This window comes from Taeniopygia guttata, chromosome 3 (genome assembly GCF_048771995.1).
Source record: "Taeniopygia guttata chromosome 3, bTaeGut7.mat, whole genome shotgun sequence".
NCBI classification, from domain to species: Eukaryota; Metazoa; Chordata; class Aves; order Passeriformes; family Estrildidae; genus Taeniopygia; species Taeniopygia guttata.
This window is the reverse complement of record NC_133027.1, coordinates 75799221-75818071: the sequence shown is the minus strand read 5'-3', so window position 1 is coordinate 75818071 and position 18851 is coordinate 75799221. Positions and strand designations below refer to the sequence as shown.

General features: G+C 37.8%; 1 protein-coding gene and 1 long non-coding RNA gene across 4 annotated transcripts in view; both read right to left on the bottom strand.

The window, feature by feature from the left end:
• PDE10A (phosphodiesterase 10A) overlaps positions 1-18851 on the bottom strand; it is a 341642-nt gene that overhangs the window by 233471 nt on the left and 89320 nt on the right. The gene's annotated exons all lie outside the window — the stretch shown is intronic.
• Positions 1-18851, bottom strand: part of LOC140683514 (uncharacterized) — a 110447-nt gene that overhangs the window by 31147 nt on the left and 60449 nt on the right. For both annotated transcript variants that reach the window (XR_012054701.1, XR_012054700.1), the window contains exon 2: positions 1-18851. This exon is cut by the window's left edge. This is a non-coding gene — a long non-coding RNA (uncharacterized lncRNA).

Genomic DNA, 18851 nt, shown 5'->3' with positions numbered 1-18851 from the left:
GATTTGCTACTATTCTAGAAATTAAAATAACAGATAGTTTTATACTATCATTTAAATGTGATCTGTGAGCAAACTATGGCATTTCCTGAATAGCATGAATATTATCCTTCTGAATGAATCAACTATTTCCAAATATGGATTGGAAAATATTCAGCTACCAGATATTTGGAAAAGCAAGCACCAAAACAAGCTCAGAAGTCCGACACAGATGTCTAAGACTCAAGAAAGCATTCCATCCAATCAGTTGCTGGATTTAGTCAGTCATTTCTCTGAGTCACTCATTTCATTGCTATTCTTCATTTATTTTGGGTGTGGACTGAAAGCAGTTGCTCTTAGTTCCTGAAAATTCAATGATGTGAAATTCTCACACCTCAAAGCAAAATAAATGAAGAATATCACAGTTTCTGTCTTCAATGAGCCCATGTCCTCTATGCAGCACCTTCTTTCCAACCTCTGCTTTTTCTACTGATGCACACGGCAAATGCCTGCTGCCAGCTCATATTGCCCATCTTCCAAGCTTTCCAAGCTCCTACTTATCTGCTCTACTCAGCAAGAAATATTTGTTGCTGGGTTTTGCACTGATGCCTGCCACCACAGACTTAGAGGCCTTGCATCTGTTACTCATGTTCTCATTAAGGTTCCCACAACAAAAAAAAGCCTCAATGGTCTCTTTTCTCTCTGCTCTTTTCATAATGATGCCCTTCATTCTCTGTCCATCATAGCTCATACTTCATCCATCTTATTTCCATTGTAAGATCAAAATCTCAGCATTGCAAAACTGTATCCAAACACAAGACTCTCCAGATATGAATGCCATCTCAAATCATTTACCAGGGCATTAATTCCTCACAATAATATCTATATTATATTTTCTTACTGTTGAACTCAAAGATTACACTGCTGACATGCTTTCAGAGTTTATGGATGTGGTAATGGGGACAGAAGACATACCACTCTCCAAACTCGTCAAGAGAATTGTGTTTTTCAAGTTCCTTAAAAGTTAAATCCTGAGCAAGAGGGACAAGGAGCATCTTTCTTGTTACATGTGTACACTGTACATAACACAAAAGAAGATAACACACCCATAAAGTGTTTTCAGAATGCAGTCATCATCAGGCAAAATCAAATTCAGTGTTAGAAGAATGACATTTCCATTGGAGACAATTAGAACTGCACCTGCATTTAGCCCTCTTTGAATGACATTACTCCAAAGCAAATGGAGACCACAGAGAACACTTGCCTCTTAAGAAAAGCAGCAGGTCCAACAAACCATCAGCAACCAAGTATTACTTATCATAATCAGCAGTTTAAGATTCAGAAGTTTTTTAATTAAGGGGTGGATAGTTTTAGAAAACTAGCAAGATTCATTGAAAGTGTTTAATAACTGCTTGTTCCAGGAATCTTCATTGAAGTATATTTTAACACTTTGATTATGCTTGAAAATATATTATACATGATAAATGTTTAAAGCAGTCAAGTGCAAGCATGAAACCATTTTTGTATCAAATTTAAAATAATCCATCCTCTGCTATAAAACATAAGCAACATTATGCAATGCAGGTAACACTGTGCTGACAACTAAACCCAACTTGCCCTCTTCTAAATACCTTCAAAAATGTTTAACACGTTCCAGGCTGTGCAGTCATGCATGTCCACTAGGACTGGGTATAAAACACATAAAGAAATATATGCAGCCTCCAAACCCCACATGCTTCATGATTCATTCTCCCATATCAAACTTTATTTCATTTCTTGCCTCTTCCTACTGTTTCCTGCATCTTAAGTGAAAGCCCTTCACAGCCAGGATTCTCCCTTTACTTGTTTTGAACTCCTACTTCTAATAAAGTCCTTGGGTACCATATCAACACCAACAACACAAAAACAAGTACTAAAAAGTGCTGATTGTAGGCATGTTTATCAGGCCTCTGAGCCCCACAGCCTTCCCCGACACGGACAGTATCTCTTTGTAGGCAGTCAAAATGATATGCCAGAGGTGCTACAAAGACCACACCATGAATCACTTTGCTAGTTCTCACAGCTGATGTGTTTGGCAACACAGGAATGCAGGAGAAGCCCCGCACTGAACCAGCTGACACACGGCTCATGACGCTTTGTCTGTGTCACAAAGGCCTCGTGGTTAGCACCCAGTAGTTAAGCATCGATTTAGTCTAAGTCTGTGCTCCAGATGAAAAAGCAAGCATTGAGGAAAGGATCATGGATAATTTTCTGAACAGCACTTTACACTTCCCTCCTGAGCAGAGGAGCATGCTTAGCTCATATTGAGGATGGATGCATTGCTCCAAAATGTGCTAGCAAAAATAAACTTACTCATTTATAGACTGTGTTTTTCTTATCACACAGAAAAAGTTATAAAGGACCACTAAGTATTCAAAATCTCCTTCTGAAATTTAACCTTTCAGGTGAACTCAGAAGCAACTTTATATTTCCCACATGGTATATCCTGTATATTTCAGGTATTCAAACTTCACATATGCTCTAGACTAGAAGAAAAATCATTAATTTACCCAGCCCTCCTCCCTACCATATTTTAACAAATAGTTTTAATATATTAACTTCATTCACTGTTATCTAATATTTAAGCTGTTATTAACTTCTATAATTTAATGTAGTCTTTAACTCACATTTCCAATACCAGCCAATAAGATGTAGCTCTTCTATGCAAGTTACATTTTTCCTGCCAAATTGCAAATTTGACTAGAAAATTCCAAAGAAAAAACAACTTTCTATGAGATTCAGGAAGAATACTTTTTTTTTTTTAAAAAAAAGAAAGTTGTAAAAAAGCAACAGCCATAGGCTATGATATAAATAGTTTAAAAATTTTTCATATGGTACTGTGAATGCTTTTTACATGGTGTGATGGGCATTATATTCTACTACTGTAGTCAACTTCTATATTGAATGTTTACCAGAAGGTCTTCAGAAATTAAATCAGAACTTGATCCAATTCTTGATGAAGTAATACAGATTATTTTTCAAGACAAGACAGCTTCCTGCACACACGAAAAGAGTTCAGTGTATTCCCAACGGGCAATCCAAGCAGTAATAAGCTTAAACTTTAGCAAGAAAGATTCAGTCTTGACATTAGGAAATACACTAAAGCTTAGGTTAGTGAAACACCAAACTTTATTGCCTGCAAAGGTCATTGGATATTTGTCACAGAAGCCACTGAATACAAACCCCCAGCAGGATTCATTTTTCTCAGTGATCATCTGCATTCAAAGAGAGGGCCCTGACGGCCTCCAGCAGCTCCTGCTCCTTTCTGCCAGCCAATCTTCCTGTGAAACTGTGACCCCAAAGAGCAGTTTCACAAACAGAATTACTGAAACATATTATCTATGGATTCCTAACCTAGAACTCCTAATGCTTCCTTCCCTGCTCAGCTGACTCTCTCCTGCGTGCCAAGTGACTTTCCTTCTCCCTGTGTTTCCTCCAACACATCATGCTGGACTAGCCAAGTGACAGAACATGCTTTGACCAACCTGTGCACACTGCTGCTTGACCAGATGACTGCTACTCCTGGGAAAACAGAGTGCATGATTATAACCTCCTTTGCAATGGAGAGATTATTTTGACTCTCTGTAGCTATCTATCTTCTTTTTTTCTTTTTCTGTCATCTCTATTTCTGCTAGCCCTCCAATCAGATATGTGGAAAAGGGCTTTAAGCAAATATAAAAGTTATCTGTAGATAAGTGAAGGAACTGAAAGGCAAACATAAAGACAAATATTACATTAGCCTTGTTAAAAATGGACTTTGGATTATCCTCAGTGAGTAGAGTTTGCTAAAACCTTTGAATATTTTCAAGCTAAAAATTAAAATAAAATAAAAATTAAAAAAAAAAACTCTTAAAAATCCAAGGAAATTTTATGACACTGGATTTCCTTAGTGAATTTTCTGTAAAACACAGAGCCTTAAGTCATCACATGAATCACTGACAATTTAATCAGCTTCTGCAAGTTTGTCATCCTTATCAAGAGTTGAATTTAAGACCTTCAAAAAGTTCTTTCACTCCATTTATGAACTGCTGCACCTACTGATTCAGCCACCCACGCTACACTTTAGACTACCAGAGATTTAGCTAAGAATCCAGAAAGCTAATATTCAACTTAGAGGCTAAATGAGCTCAACCAATCTACAGATATCAAGATGGGAGAGCTTTAGGAAATCTTGCTCTAAGATGGAGCACCATCAGGTGAGAGCTCCTTTTGCCCAAATGCAGCAAACTGCACAGACATTTTTGAAAACCTTTATGTGAACAGCAGTGGGAGAACACATACATTGCAAGGCACAGAGCAGGTATAAAATCTAGTGCTAGATTCATCCCATCTATCCTAGAGCTCTCCTGGAAATAAACTTTAGCCTGTTAATATGCTAAGACCAGGAGCTATTTTTTAAGATAAAATTACTTTGCATGAATACATGTGGCACATAATAGGGACAGCTTTTTTAAAACTAAAGCTCTTTAGGTCACAATCTGCTCTTTTGCCAAGTTAAATGAATACTGCCATCAGTGGTAATTAACCCAACAGTTTAAAGTTCTTGGGACGAGAGATCTTCAAAGCTTATTTCATTAAGGTCTCAGACCCTCAAAAGTGTGAGCAGTGCACTTCCTGATTCTTCTGCAGAATGAAATAACAGCACCAGCATTGTAGATTTCCTGGTTGTCAGTCTTTTTATTACTTACATTATTTATGATATATCAGATGATGTCTTTCCAGAAAAACCAGTATTGATTTCTTAGCATCTCTGGGTAAAGAATCCTACTGAAGTACAAACAAGTGCAACAGTAAATAGCATGTTAGCTATTGCTTCTGTCTTCTTTGGAAGTAGTATTTTTTATCAGCTTGAAACAAATGGCGACCCTTTCACTGTGAAGAACTCCACAGTTGCACTTTTATGGTTCAGTTTTGGCTACAGTCTGAAAAAAACTTGAGACTTTTTCTAAGAAACGGAAAGATTTGTCTGTCATTGAAAAGACAAAGGCAAAGTGTTCAGTATCCCATAATCTGAGTACCTGGTACAGTGTCATTCATCTGCCTGAAAATTTGTGGATAATAATTGATTGACATTTTTGAAAATGAGATCAACGTATTTGCAATACCTAATTTTGTTTTCTGTTCCTTGACTTTTACTGACATCCAGTGGAGACACACTCAAACCTCTTTCAGGGGCTAATACCAACTCCTTTCTTGTAAAACACCTCTATGTTAAGTTACAAATGGGATAGAAATCTTGCCTTGAACGTATCTGGTTTTCAGAAGGCCCATCCCTGCTATGTTCACAATACACATTCCTTTACAAATTCAATCTTTAAAATTGTTTCATTTCAAACACTACGTATTTCCAGTTCTGACAAATCCATTTTCATGGTTTAGTTGCTGTTGCACTGGTACAAATCCATATTCTCCTCCTTCATCTTATCAACCTACAAATATAGGAAAACAGATCAGAAGCAACGCCTGCTTCAAAGACTGTGTCCTCATCACTGTCAAATGAAGCCATCTCTGTGTTCTTATCTTAATTTGAAAGAAGGCCAGCATATTATTTTTGTATGTGTGAACTCTGCTTACTGACGGGAGGAATTTGTGAATACCATAATTAAACCCCACATAAGTACATACAAAACACAGACCTTAAGAAGGGAGCATGTGGGATCCATTAACCAGAATCATCTTAAGAATAAATGCAAATTAAACAATGTTACCTGAGCTTTTTCTTATACTTCTCAAGTAACAGTAGCTCCTAGAATCTGCACTTGTTACTGACAATTTAAACCTCAGCAATCCAACAAAATTCAATGCAGTGGATTCAGTCATGCTGAGAAGCTCAGCAGCAAAACACAAACCTAAAGCCCACACTTCCATATCCTATCCACACTGCCAACTGCTACTCAATAGTCACTCAAGAAAAGCAGAGGTGCTCTGAGATTTACATCAACCAAGATGTCTACAACCCTTTCAAAAGAATGAAAAGGGAATCATCTCCAGACTGGAGAACATATGTTTGCTACAAACTTAAATACCCATATTAAAAGGTGCAGCATGTTCTTCCTGAATATGTGCATGCAAATCCCACTTCGATTAGAAGGAGGCTCTGGACAAGGAAGCTGGAAGCTAACACAGCCTTATGTGAAAAGTCTTTACTCAACCATCTAAGACAAAATAGAGCTCATTACCCATGGTGAGTCACATTTTACCATGGAGGTATGCTCTTTGCCTAGGCAGTCATTAATTAACAGCAGGAGTGGGAGACACTTTTCTTTCAAAACACCTCTTTTGGTTTGTTTTCCAAATACATAAAATGTCTGCATATTGGAAAGGTAGGTTCAGCTTGAATTTCTCAAGTAAGCACGCTTCACCTGGAAACCTAGGTTTCAAAAATTTCATATACAGTTCTGTATGAACTGTTGAAAATCTGGATCAAACAGCTAGCAACAATGGACATGATAGCTCCCACAATAGTGCCTGCAGAACAGGAAAGACATGAGCTCATATTGTGTGAGATATAGGTCTGGTAAATGAACAGCAAATGGAAAATTGTAATTGTCCTTACAGTGAAATTATTGTAAGGCAAACCAACAAGAGTGGGCCCCTCACTCTTTCTCTCTTAAAAATATTAAAATATGGAATAACCATAGCAACATCAAAGATGGGCTGAACCAATTAAATACTACTGATAGTCTCCTCAAATTCAGGCAAAATTGATTTAGAGCCATGTGACCAACCTGTGAAGTTCAGGTGCCTCTGAAGAAAAAGTGATTTTACTAGATTCCCTCATCTCAATTCCAGCAAGGAAAAAACAAGTGGGCAGTATAAATATTCTTGTGTGTCTCTGTAAACGCAAGAGCAAGAACATGTTCTCTGAAATACGTAACCACTCCCAAGACAGTGCCCTGGCATGTCACAGATAATCCATATGACCTGCTGGCCTGTACCTCAAATAGGAACGCCTTCTTCTTTTGTTTTCTTTGGCATGGATCTCCCTATTACTTCACCTCCAGTTTAAGCTTCCTGCTTCCAGAAACTATTTCTCCGAGTGTGCTATCTAGCAAGGTTGGATGACAAATTTCTCTATAGGCAGAAAATAATACTTTCTGTAAAGCCTGTGGTTGCTAAATGAGGTATCTCCACCCATCCTGTTCTTCAACAGAGAGAACTCCTTTCTAAAACAGTTTCAGTAGTTGTCAAGTATCAGAAGTATCCTGATCTGTAGAAGTGCTTTCTCGTACCTATTAAGGTCAAAACAACAGCAGAATGTGGCCCTGACAAGGACTGGTCATCTCATTAGTAGTCACTAATCAGTCAGATCATTCATAGTGTGTGCACACAGTCCTGTCAGCCTCCCTGGGGTGCTACAGCTTGCATTCCTCAAGGGAAGAACTGATAGGAAGCAGGCCACCAGGACAAAATCCTAATGAATTCCAGTAATATCGAAGTTTTGGCTTTCTGTGGAACTGAGGAATGAGAAGCAAGCAGAAGACCCATTTTTTGCTGCACTGTGAGAGATCTGCAACACCTTTCCACAGACATTTCACCCAGGTGCATAATTAGGAGATCCAGGTTTAGAACCCGCATTCAGTTTCTGCGGTTCTCCAGCCCCTCCTCCTGCCGCACATCTCAGCTACAGATCCAGCCATGGCCACCTCTCCAGCAAGAACCAAGGGTGGCATCACCTGTTTGTGCTTTGGGCTGGGTTGTACTGTTATATGCTGTCTATGTTGGAACATAGAACACCATGTAACAGCTGGTTTTACTGTACCTCATAGCTTGAGCAGCTTAAATGATACAACAGGTAATAGGTGTGACAGCAAAAAGAAAACTCAAGGAAATCTATGCAAACCTTTAGCCCAAACCCTGTAGATTTAAATGGAAATCTTACTGAAAGGCAACAGGTTTGATTTTAAGGACCTCTACCACCGACTATATAACATGTGACGTACTAACTGTGTTAAAATTCTGAACAACTTTTAGGAAGAGAAACACCATCAGAAAGCAACAGCATTTCTCTAGTTAAAATGCAGAGAAGCAAACAGAAGCAATAACATTCAGGCTCCAACTTAAAGGCTCCATTTTCCAACATTCTATGCAAATAATTCAGTCAACTCCTCCCTTCTTATGCATTTCCAAACTCTAACATGGATATACAGACAGGGTAGTCAAGTATTTTTTATAAAAGAGATGTAAACACTTCTGAAATGCAAGCCAGGAGACTATCACAGACAGAGAGAATTATACTGCTTTGATGTGTTTGTTTGCATACTAATCATATAATACTGAAAACAGATGACATTTGGTCATTATTTGCTTTCAACTTCCACTGACTAAAGTGAAAGAAGAAGTTTAAAAAAAAATCCCAATAAAACACAAAAAACCAAACCAAAAACAAAATAAAACATGTAAGACTGTAAGAAAGAAAGAACAAAAAGAAAGAACAAAACCAAGGAGTTACTAAAATATTCATTTTGCGCACAAACTGTCTTGATGTGTACCATACATCTCTGTGTTTCAATTAATTTCAAATTCCAACTGTAAGCAGCATGTTAAATACATTGACAAGATGTCTCGTTTCATGTAACATTCAGTTTTGTCTTTTGTAAGTACATTCTTCAGCAACGTTCTCAGTGAGTTTTCATAAAGATGCATGCCCTTGCTGGGGAAGTTTCAATGTGGTACAGCCTAAATCCATGATTTTGTTATAAATGATTAATTAATAACACCTCTCTCTCCAGGCAGGCCTTCAACACAATGGAGTTGAAAGCAAATTGTTAGTAAGCACCTCAGTGTATACTCTTTGAAATACAAACTGACATTTGAATTATGTTCTGTGCAATTCAGAGCACAAAAGGATTCAGCCTTGCACTGGAGTTTAGATAGCAGACCATCACATGAATGTAATATTTTACTAATAATTGTTCTGTGCATGTCAGATTTGGAGTCACAATTTATGAATCACATTTTAGAACAGAATCTGCCTACCTACCTGAAAAATTCAGCTTGTCAGCTTGCCTGAGCATCATGTTCTTAAAAATTAGGTATGCCAAGGAATGCAAATGCTTCAGCAAATATACACTGGGGTGACCTGGACAGCAATGTGCAAGTCAAACACCGGCAGAAGGAATTCTGAACAGCCACTTTCCATCTGATCAATCCCCAGGCTGATCAGGGATTTGGCAATACCTTATGCTCCCATACCAGAACAGTGTATGTCAGGTGCAGCACTACAGCTTCATGTGAATAATGAACACGAAGATTTAAGACTAGATCCTTTCTTTAAAGAATGTAACAATGATTAATACTTAATTCTTGGTACATGCAAACTGTAGTGGGATGCACAAAGGAACTCATGGTTGTTCCACATCCCTGACAGGTTAGCTGAGGAGATATTAAGCCAACAAAGTATTACTAAAATATCTGCTCCTGGGATGGCATCCTAGGAGGGCAGACTAGGGAAGCCATAAGTTCTACTTCATCACATACTTGTTCTGGCTCCTCCTAAGAATGAGGCCAGAAAAGGAAGAGGAAACAAGTTGTCATATGAGACAACCAAGCTACTACGAGGAGCTTAGGTCCCTAAAGACTCCTGTTGTAAACTTCTGCTGAATAGCATTCTTTTGACCTCACTCAACACTGCCTCAGACTGGGCTCAGGAATACCCTGGCATGGGTGGCACAGCAAGGCTTTTTTAAAATATAGACAGCATAGGTCCCATGAGGTAAAACTACCTCAAGTCTACTGAATTCTGTGGGCACAAGCAGCTGCCCCACAAAATTCTGCTCCATGACTGTCTATACCTCTGCGAATCACTTGTAGTGTCATGGCTCAGATATAACTGAGAACCATTAAAAACTTCTCATCCATGCAAAAAGAGCACAAATTATATTAAGCAATATATCTTGTGATCAGGCTTTCTTAAAAGAAGTTAATTCTATACACAAATAAAAATTCAGAAACACTTTAACACAATAGTGAAGTGTCACAAATGACTTACCTATTACTCAGTGTGTGTTTTACTTTGGCTGTACATTATGAACCATATATGCCATTAGTTGTTACCAACAAAGCACAGTTTTACTCTCTCTAACAATGAAAGTATAGACAAGTGCAGATCTTCCAGGAGGTTTAAGCAGATCTTTACTACCACTTGCAAAAATGTGCAAGGACTGCATGCCTCATGTCTGATGTAGGTGTAGCCATGCCTCTCTTCAACACAGATTAGAGATGACTCTATCCTTGACAGATTAACATCCTCAGCGTAAAAGAAAGTATTTGACTTCAAGAGAAGTTTTTAAAACAAAACTAAATTGTTTTAATTCAAGAGTCAAAAGCCCCTCACTCTAGAGAATATTATCATGCAGGATGTGTGGAAGCAAAGCAAGTGATGCAGGAAATGCCTTCCTGACACCTAGAATGTATAAAAATACAGGATTGCAAGTGGTAACCAAGAGCATGCAAATATAAAATTCAAAGTCTTTATGTGCATCTGGAAAGGAAACAATGAATCTTCTGATGAGTGAATACAGACATCAACTACAAGAAATTACACATGCAGTACAAGTCAGCCAAGGGTATGTCCTACAGGTTTTCTAACATACACAAAGTACCATTTGGGTCAGATTCATATTTCACCAAACATGTCTAAGAAATTCTCAATAGCAAAGCCAGAAAAATTGTTTCTCCTTAACCCTTTTTCTAGAAGTAAAAAGCAAATGCTGCTTTTAACTATCAGAGATTAAAGAAAAACCGAATTAATTATTTTCCCATAATAAAACCATTCAAAGTTAGGTCACAGCTGGTCTTTGCACAAATGTACAGTAGGTAGGAAACATAAAAAATACTGCTTCTTTTCCTAAACTACTGCAAGGAACATTTGATTTTAATTCCTGCTTTAAAGGACAGCAAAATTTGCTCTATCCCAAAGCACACACAGGCATAAACATATTCCACCAAGAGAGTTTTGCATGTTTGCAAGAGCAGGAGACATTTCACCAGAACCACTAAGATGTTTCATGATGCTCAGAGTTCAAGAGGGACAGCTTGGGCAGCAGAGAACCAGCCCGGAGCCTGAAAGCTGAAGCAGATGCAAGTTGAAAATAAGGTGCAAACTCTAAACAGAGGAGATGATTAATCACTGGAATGAGCTACCAAGAGAAGCAGCAGACTCTCCACCCCTTGAGATCCTTGAATCATGTCTGAGCACTTCTCAGACATTGCTTAGGCAAATAAATGTTTCTCAGTACAGGACAGTTGAGATGGGTCACATGAAACTGCTCGTATTACAGAACAAATCACACAAGGCAATCAAACGTCCCTGCTGGCTTTGGATGATTCTGTGAATCACACATAAGCATCTCCATAGACTCAGAACCTTGGGCTGCACCTTATTCATGAAAGGAGAAATGTCTTCATGTTTGTTTATAACACACTATATGCACAAACATGAAACATGTAAAATATTTAATTTCCATGGCTGTTAGGGAAAAACATGGTTAATCTGTTTAGTTTTTCCCTGACTTTTATGAAGCATATTGGGAAAAAAATGGGTTTAAATAACTCCGAGAAAGATCACTTTTCTCAATTCTACAATTTCACTTAAAATTAATGATCTCTATTTACACATAACATTATTAAAAAGTTCATTTTACTACAAAGCTTTCAATTACTTCAACTATTAAAAGCTATACAGATATTTCCATATCTCTGGTTTTGTAGTGCTTACATACCAGAAAATTTTAAGCCTTCAATGCAAAATTTAATGTATCTGAATTCTAAAGGTTTGGCAAACCTATCTTCTCACACCAGTCTTACAAATTGGGACTTCACATGGATGTTTTAACTAAAATAAACCTATCTTCCTTGTCCACCAAAAATCTCCTCTGTTAAAATCTTAAGATACTCTCCTACTATAGCAACCTTTTCTTTCTTACCGGAGTTTTGTTAGCAGTCATCTCCAGTCACTTCTCCTGGCAGGTTGGGCTTTTTTCATAATGTTACAATTAAGAACTTAATCCTGAATCCTTAATTCATTTGTTGATTAATAACAAAATTTTTTGTGCTTGGATTAAACCAGCTTTGAAGCTTACTTATTTTTTGTGTGAGAGAGAGATGATGAAAGACAAGTTTCCAGTACAAGAAATCCTCTTTCTCATTTCTAGTCTGTCCTTGTATTGAAAAAAAAAAAAAAAATGCCACTCACGCATATGATGTAATTTGTTTTGAGCCATTACAAGAGTGAAGGGCAATCAAGGGCTGGACTCACAACTTTTGAGAAGTTGTTACCCATCTCTTCACTCAATATCAAACTGTGAGAGATTGGTCAAAGCACTCACACATACACATCGTGCTTCAATTTCAATACCCACTTCAAATTCTTTTTACTTTCCAAGGTGAATTGAATTTATTTATTTTCTGTTTCAGAAAAAATGTCCAAGCCTCTAGTCATGGAATAACCATTGAAACATCTCCTACTAGAACTATTCTAAAAAAAAAAAATTAGATACACAGGGGAAAATGACCATATTACATCACTTATGCATGGGAGTTGGGATCTATACATTTCAGTATAGATAAATACTAATACTAAATACTATTAGTTCTTTCAAACTGGGACTTCTGCACAGGAGAGTGAAAACTCCCTCCCCCAGAGCATCCTCCATTAGTTTGGAAAATAGAAATTTTCAAACTTTCACAGCAGAGAATCGAAGCCTCCCATTAGACTTAGAAAGGAGAGTCTTAATTAGTCCTGGTCATTTTACCTCATCTCCTTCCCCTCCTCAGTTCCAGTGAAAACCAAGTCTGGAACTTGACTCCAATTTTCAAGTTGTCTCAGGCCAAGAACTTGGAAGAAAGTTGTTTAATTTCACTGAAACTAATATTTGAAGGAAAGCAGTTAGTGTATAAATAGCAGAAGGAAATTTTTCAATTTAAAAAGCAGAGATTTTTCGGCTTTGATACAGAACTGCTAAAAATTGTGGTATTTTTAAATATACAAATGTCTGGAACCCTCAAGGGTCCGATTTATTTCTTGCTATTGCTCATCTTCCTAATTTTTTTCTCCAGGTGCAGCTTGGACATCCTAATCTAATTGCCATTTCAGTAACATTTAAACTCACACTTACTTTGGGGTGTGGTTTTTCAGACCCACTTGTCCAAATGGAGGGATTAAATTCCTTGAACTCTGGTTTAGCTGTACTGAAGCAGAAGTAGAAGTAAACCTTTCTCACAAGCTTTTTACATAAACAGTCAGCTTTACAGTTTCAGTCTGCAGACTGAAGGAGGGATGGATGAAAAGGAACAGGGATTCAAAAAGCAAAACTCTTTAGGCTGAACTTTATACTCTTATTTTAGACTTTTGACAAAGTCAAGTTTCAGGAAGAGCATAAAACAGACCTAATGAAAGGTGTACAAACTGTACTGGAACGTGACAGGAAGGTCATTTTTCTCCATCAATAGTTCTCTTTTGCACATATAAATCATGTTAGTTCCTTTAGGGCACTACAAACTCCAGGTAATTGTATACACCACCAATCCACACACATTTCAAAAGCCAAAGGAAAAATGCATCACAGGAAAAAAAGTAAGAGAATAACATGTCTTGATTTTATCACAACAAATTCTGGAGAATGGATTATATCCCTATATAGTATACCTCAAAACATGGACAAGTTAGGTAAACATTTGTCTTTGAAGAGGCTGAAGAATTTAAAACAGACTAGTAATGTTCCACAATAGTTGTGCAGCATATTAAAAATATTTCTTTTAAATAGTTCAAGATTTTTTTAAAATAGTTCAATAATAGAACAGCCACAAAAAACAGTATGTTCTTTTGTTTAAAGATTTTTTTCTGAATTGTTTCAAAAAGTTGAAATAACTTAATGTTGCACCATTGTGAACTGAAATACTTATGATAAACACTTGTAAATTTGCAGTAGTAAGAACGAAAATTTAAAAAAAATACTTGTTTGCTTTCTTCAAAATCCAAAAGAAATCCAAAATTTAAAAATTTTATTTACAAGTTTCAAAGATGATTGCTGCCATGAAAAGTGCTTCATATTGTTGGCTTGTCAATTCAGTTTCCTTTTCTACTACCTAACTGCAAAATATATTGTTTAGAATAAATTTTTAAATTTTGTTCTTTTTTTGTTTACTTTATTCTTACTTTGCTTACTTTTGTTTATGATATGCATAAATATGTATAACATCTTTGATTTTGAGGAAAGCAGTCTAATTTAAAGATTGAACTTTCACTGTCAACCAGTGAGGAAAAAAAAGCCAAACAGATTAAAAGGAGATAAATAGCTAAAAGTACTGCAATTAGAAAGTAATTTTCCCCTGCTGGGGACAATAATCTGTATGTCCTAAATTTTAATAGAAGTAAATTTTAAATAACCTGCTTTAGCATCCTTCTTTCAACATATTGGTACACAGTGCAGCATTTTTATCATAGCTGTTATAATAACTTTATATTTATCATGAAGTCCCAGCTCCCAGAGCCAGGTCAGTCAGGTGATTCTATAAGATTTAACAGACCCTTAAGAAAATGGTAATTTCTAGTTCCAGTAGTTGCAGAGAAACAAAACAAAACAAAACAAAACAAAACAAAACAAACAAACAAAAAAAAAAAGGTCTGGTTCTGCTACATCTTAATGACTCAAAACTCTAAAATATGTTATCATATGCACTATGTTACTCTTAGATCCCCTTGAAGATGGATGCTGCACGTGAGAACAGCTCTAAATGATGGCCACATGATACACATTACCACAGAACCTGCTGGATCTCAAAAACCTGAACTGTCACAGCAAAAGAAGCATATTAAATTTTAAAAAGCTAACTTGCAAAAGACTGCTCACTGAAAGTAGTAATTCTTCCATTATAGAAGAGCTATATATATTTATTATCACAGAGGGTCTTAACAGCTGTGGTGAAAGCTAAATTATGCAACAAAAGGGAAAACCTTCCAGAGCACAGCTAAATTGATTATTGTAATTCATATCTGGAAGTGAAAACACATCCTTAAAACCCCTCCATCTGGCAGTAAGAGGTGACAGCCTGTTCAGAAATACAGATAACACCAAACATACAATCTTTATGCTCTCACTGAATTATTTAATCCCACCAGAGTGGTGACATCAAAAGACCTTCAGGGAATCTGGCCAAACAAATCATCATTTGATCCAGACCCATGTCTGTCACCTACATATTACTGAAATACATAATTGTTTTCCAATAAGGAAAAGACAAAAGATTGACCAGACAAAGATCTGAACACAATTCACTCTGAGAAGGCAAATCAATGAGCAGCAATTCTTGCTACTTCTCAGATACATGTGAGTCAGATTTATCTCTGCAAGATTTTAATTTCCTTTCCTATAAATACCTCAAAGTAATGACACTAATGCTTACATGCACAACAGTGAATTAGTAACAACTGAACATGTTCATAGGCAAAAAGTTAACATTATGAAGAGTCCATCAGTTTCTTGACAGTATAAATCCAACTAAAAATTCCACAATTACTACCACAATTGACAGTAAATAGTATATGAGGGCTAATACAGATAGTTTTGCTGTCATCATCAGACAGGCTGATGACCATACTTTAGTCTTAATTTTTGCCATTACAAGCTAATGTCTGCACTTGCTTAAAATGGATAAGGCAGATATCTATATGGTTTCATAGACCAAGATGTTTAAATGTAATGCAGATCGGAAATGACATAAGTATTTTTTTATAGAAATGAAAAGAACATAACAGAGAGAATGCCACATCTGAGATGGAAAGAAACCTAAGTGTGCTTACTGTAATTTGCAAAGTAAAGAAGAGAGTATCTGCATTTCAGAACACTTAAACATCTGACATAAGAAATCACAAGTCCAGAACTGTAGCAGCCAGAGGCCCTGCAAAGCCTCCCTGGTGGTCACTTGCCTAAGATAAGAAATGCCCAGTCATGATGACTGGACCAAAGAAGCCCCTCTTCTGCCTTCAGACCCTCGTTATCTCTCTGTAAGACTACAGGTTATATTTGCCTCGACCCTTACTATTGGACCATTTCCCAAAACCCCTGTACCCTATATAAACCCCCATTTCTGCCCAGTTTGTCAGAAGAGCTGTCACTGAGACCCTTTACAGGAGCTGCCAATAAAGACACCACTGTGGAACCTCATACAGCCTTCTACTCTCTCCCTGTGTGTCTGTGAGGCACTTAGCAAGCAAAGAGCTGAAATCACTGAAGAGCTGGATTCACCAAGGAGCTGATCTCACTTAAGAGCTGGATTTACCAAAGAGCTGATCTCACTTAAGAGCTGGGTTCACCAAAGAGCTGATCTCACTTAAGAGCCTGATTCACCAAAGAGCTGATCTCACTTAAGAGCTGAGCTGCTTGCTAAGATTTCCCGTGGCTGGGAGCTTGCCTGAGGGACCTGGACAGGCTGTGCTTATCAGCCCAGCGCTATCCGGGACACCTATGGCAGCCACTCAGATAGACCCAGGAACACCAGGCCGTAATACAGAATGATAAATTTTTAATACAGTGAAGTCTTTCTGTAGGGATTCCCTCTAGAATTCCCTCTATAGAAAGACATGCTACTTCATGTATCACCAGGGAATAAGCATAGAATCTACATTTAAAAAAGCAGTACTCTTTTTTTATTTGTGTGAGCAAGGTCACTGCAAATTAAACTTAAGGCCTAAATACTATTAGATCATTCCCAGTAGTATAAAAATCTTTAAAATCAACATAACATACAATTAAAGGCACAGACAAAAGGGGAATTAATACATTATCATTTATCAAAGGCAGGTAGTGTCAGAATAGCCTATTTCTCTTGGAGGGTAGCTAATTTTCTGAGAAATAAAATGGAGTAGATCAGATTTTAACCAAGCATTTGGTACCATGCCATGAGAGGAAGTTGGTTAAATGGAGATTGATACTGTAATATTACACAGGGGAAGACAGCTATAGCAGACACCATGAAAGCCTTTCTCCAAATTGCAGAAGGTCTAATAGAGTTCCTGCAGATCTAATCTTGACAGCAACATTTTCTTATAATTACTTTGGCATGAAAATATGCACAAGAGGATGAAATCTGCTTAAAGGGCCAATACTGATGTGACTGAGGTATCATTCATGAAAGACTGGAGGGTTCAGAGACAGTATGAAATGCCGTAACATGAAGCCAAAGTAAAAATCATCAGAACCCAAAATGAGAAATTTATTGTTTGAAACTGACAGAGGAGAAGGTGGGGAGAGGTTTACTCCCAGGATCAACTCCGAGATAACAGTAAGCCACCATCGATCAAGCAGCCTGAAAGAGGCAAATGTGATTTTAGTATGCCAAATGAGCCATCTGACATCTATATTTATCAATCATCTGCAACATTGTGCATAATTCCGGTTACTTGCATATAAGAAGGAAAGAGTCAAACAGGAGAATGGTGCTACAAAAAGCAGACTAACTGGAAAGCTTACATCCCAAGAGCAGACTAAAGAAGGTTCAGCTTATATAGCTCTGCAGAAACTAAATAGACAGAGAATATGATTACAGAATCCTCAAGTCCAGCTCCTGCACAGCTCCATTGCCAAGAGTTTCACCCTGTGTCTAAGGGTATTGTTCAAACACTTCGGGAATTCTGTCAGGCTGGTGCTCTGATCACTACTCTGGGGAGTGTGTTCCAGTGCCCAATCACCCTCTGGGTGAAAAAACTTTTCCTAACATCCAGCCTAAACCTCTCCTGACACAACTTCAGGCCATTGCCTCAGGTCCTGTCACTGGCCACCACAGAGCAGAGATCAGTGCCTGCCCCTCCCCTTCCCCTCATGAGGAAGCTGTAGCTGTAATGAGGTGTCCCCTCAGCCTTCTCTTCTTGAGGCTGAACAGATCAAGTGACCTCAGCTGTTCCTCCTACACTTTCCCCTTCATCATCTTTGTGGCTGTCTTTTGGACACTCTTTAATAGTTTAGTATCTTTCTTACATTGTGGTGCCCAAAACAGAGCAGAGCCCTGCCTTCAAGGGACTCAACAGTTCCTCCCAATTTTCTACCATCAGCAAACTTGCTTAGTATCCCTTCGAGTCCTAAGTCCGTGTCATTTATGAAGATGTTGAAGAGCACAGCCTCGAGGATGAAGCCCTGCAGAGCTCTACTAGTGACCTGAACATATATTTTTACGCAACAAGTTGGAGAGAGAAAAATAGTCTTCAAGTTAAAGAAAAGCACATGTGAAGGAACTCCAAGATTATCCTGTTTAGCCCCTAGATGGCAAGTAACATCCTATATCTATCATGTTTAACATGAACTAAACTTATTTTGTAAATCACCACAAGGGAGCGGATGTCCTGGAGACAGCTGAACACCTGCCTGCTCACGGGAAGCAGTGAATAAATTCCTTGCCTTCCTTTGCTAGTGTGCATGCTTTTGCTTCCCAGTTAAACTGTCTTCATCTCTACACGCGACCTTTTCAGCGTTTGCCCATCTGATTCTCTGCCTGATCCTGCTGGTGGGGAAATGAGAGAACAGCTGAGTGGGGCTTGACTGCTGGCTGGGGTTAAACCACAACAAAGGTGAACTCTAACCAAACCTTTTGGATATGCCTTCAACTGGTTTTGACTATTATAATTATCTTCAGAGCAGACCTTTATGCCACTGCAATTCATCCCCAGGTTTGTGCAGAAACTGCTGAACGAAGGAAGGAGTCACAGTGGGGACCATTGAACAAATGGTTAGAAAATGCACCTAAATAATTTTAATTTACCTCAGAAGAGCACAGTCTTCAAAGATCCTATGAGGAACACTGCTCAAATTCCTGCAGAAGCTCTGATTTCACAGCATTCTGAG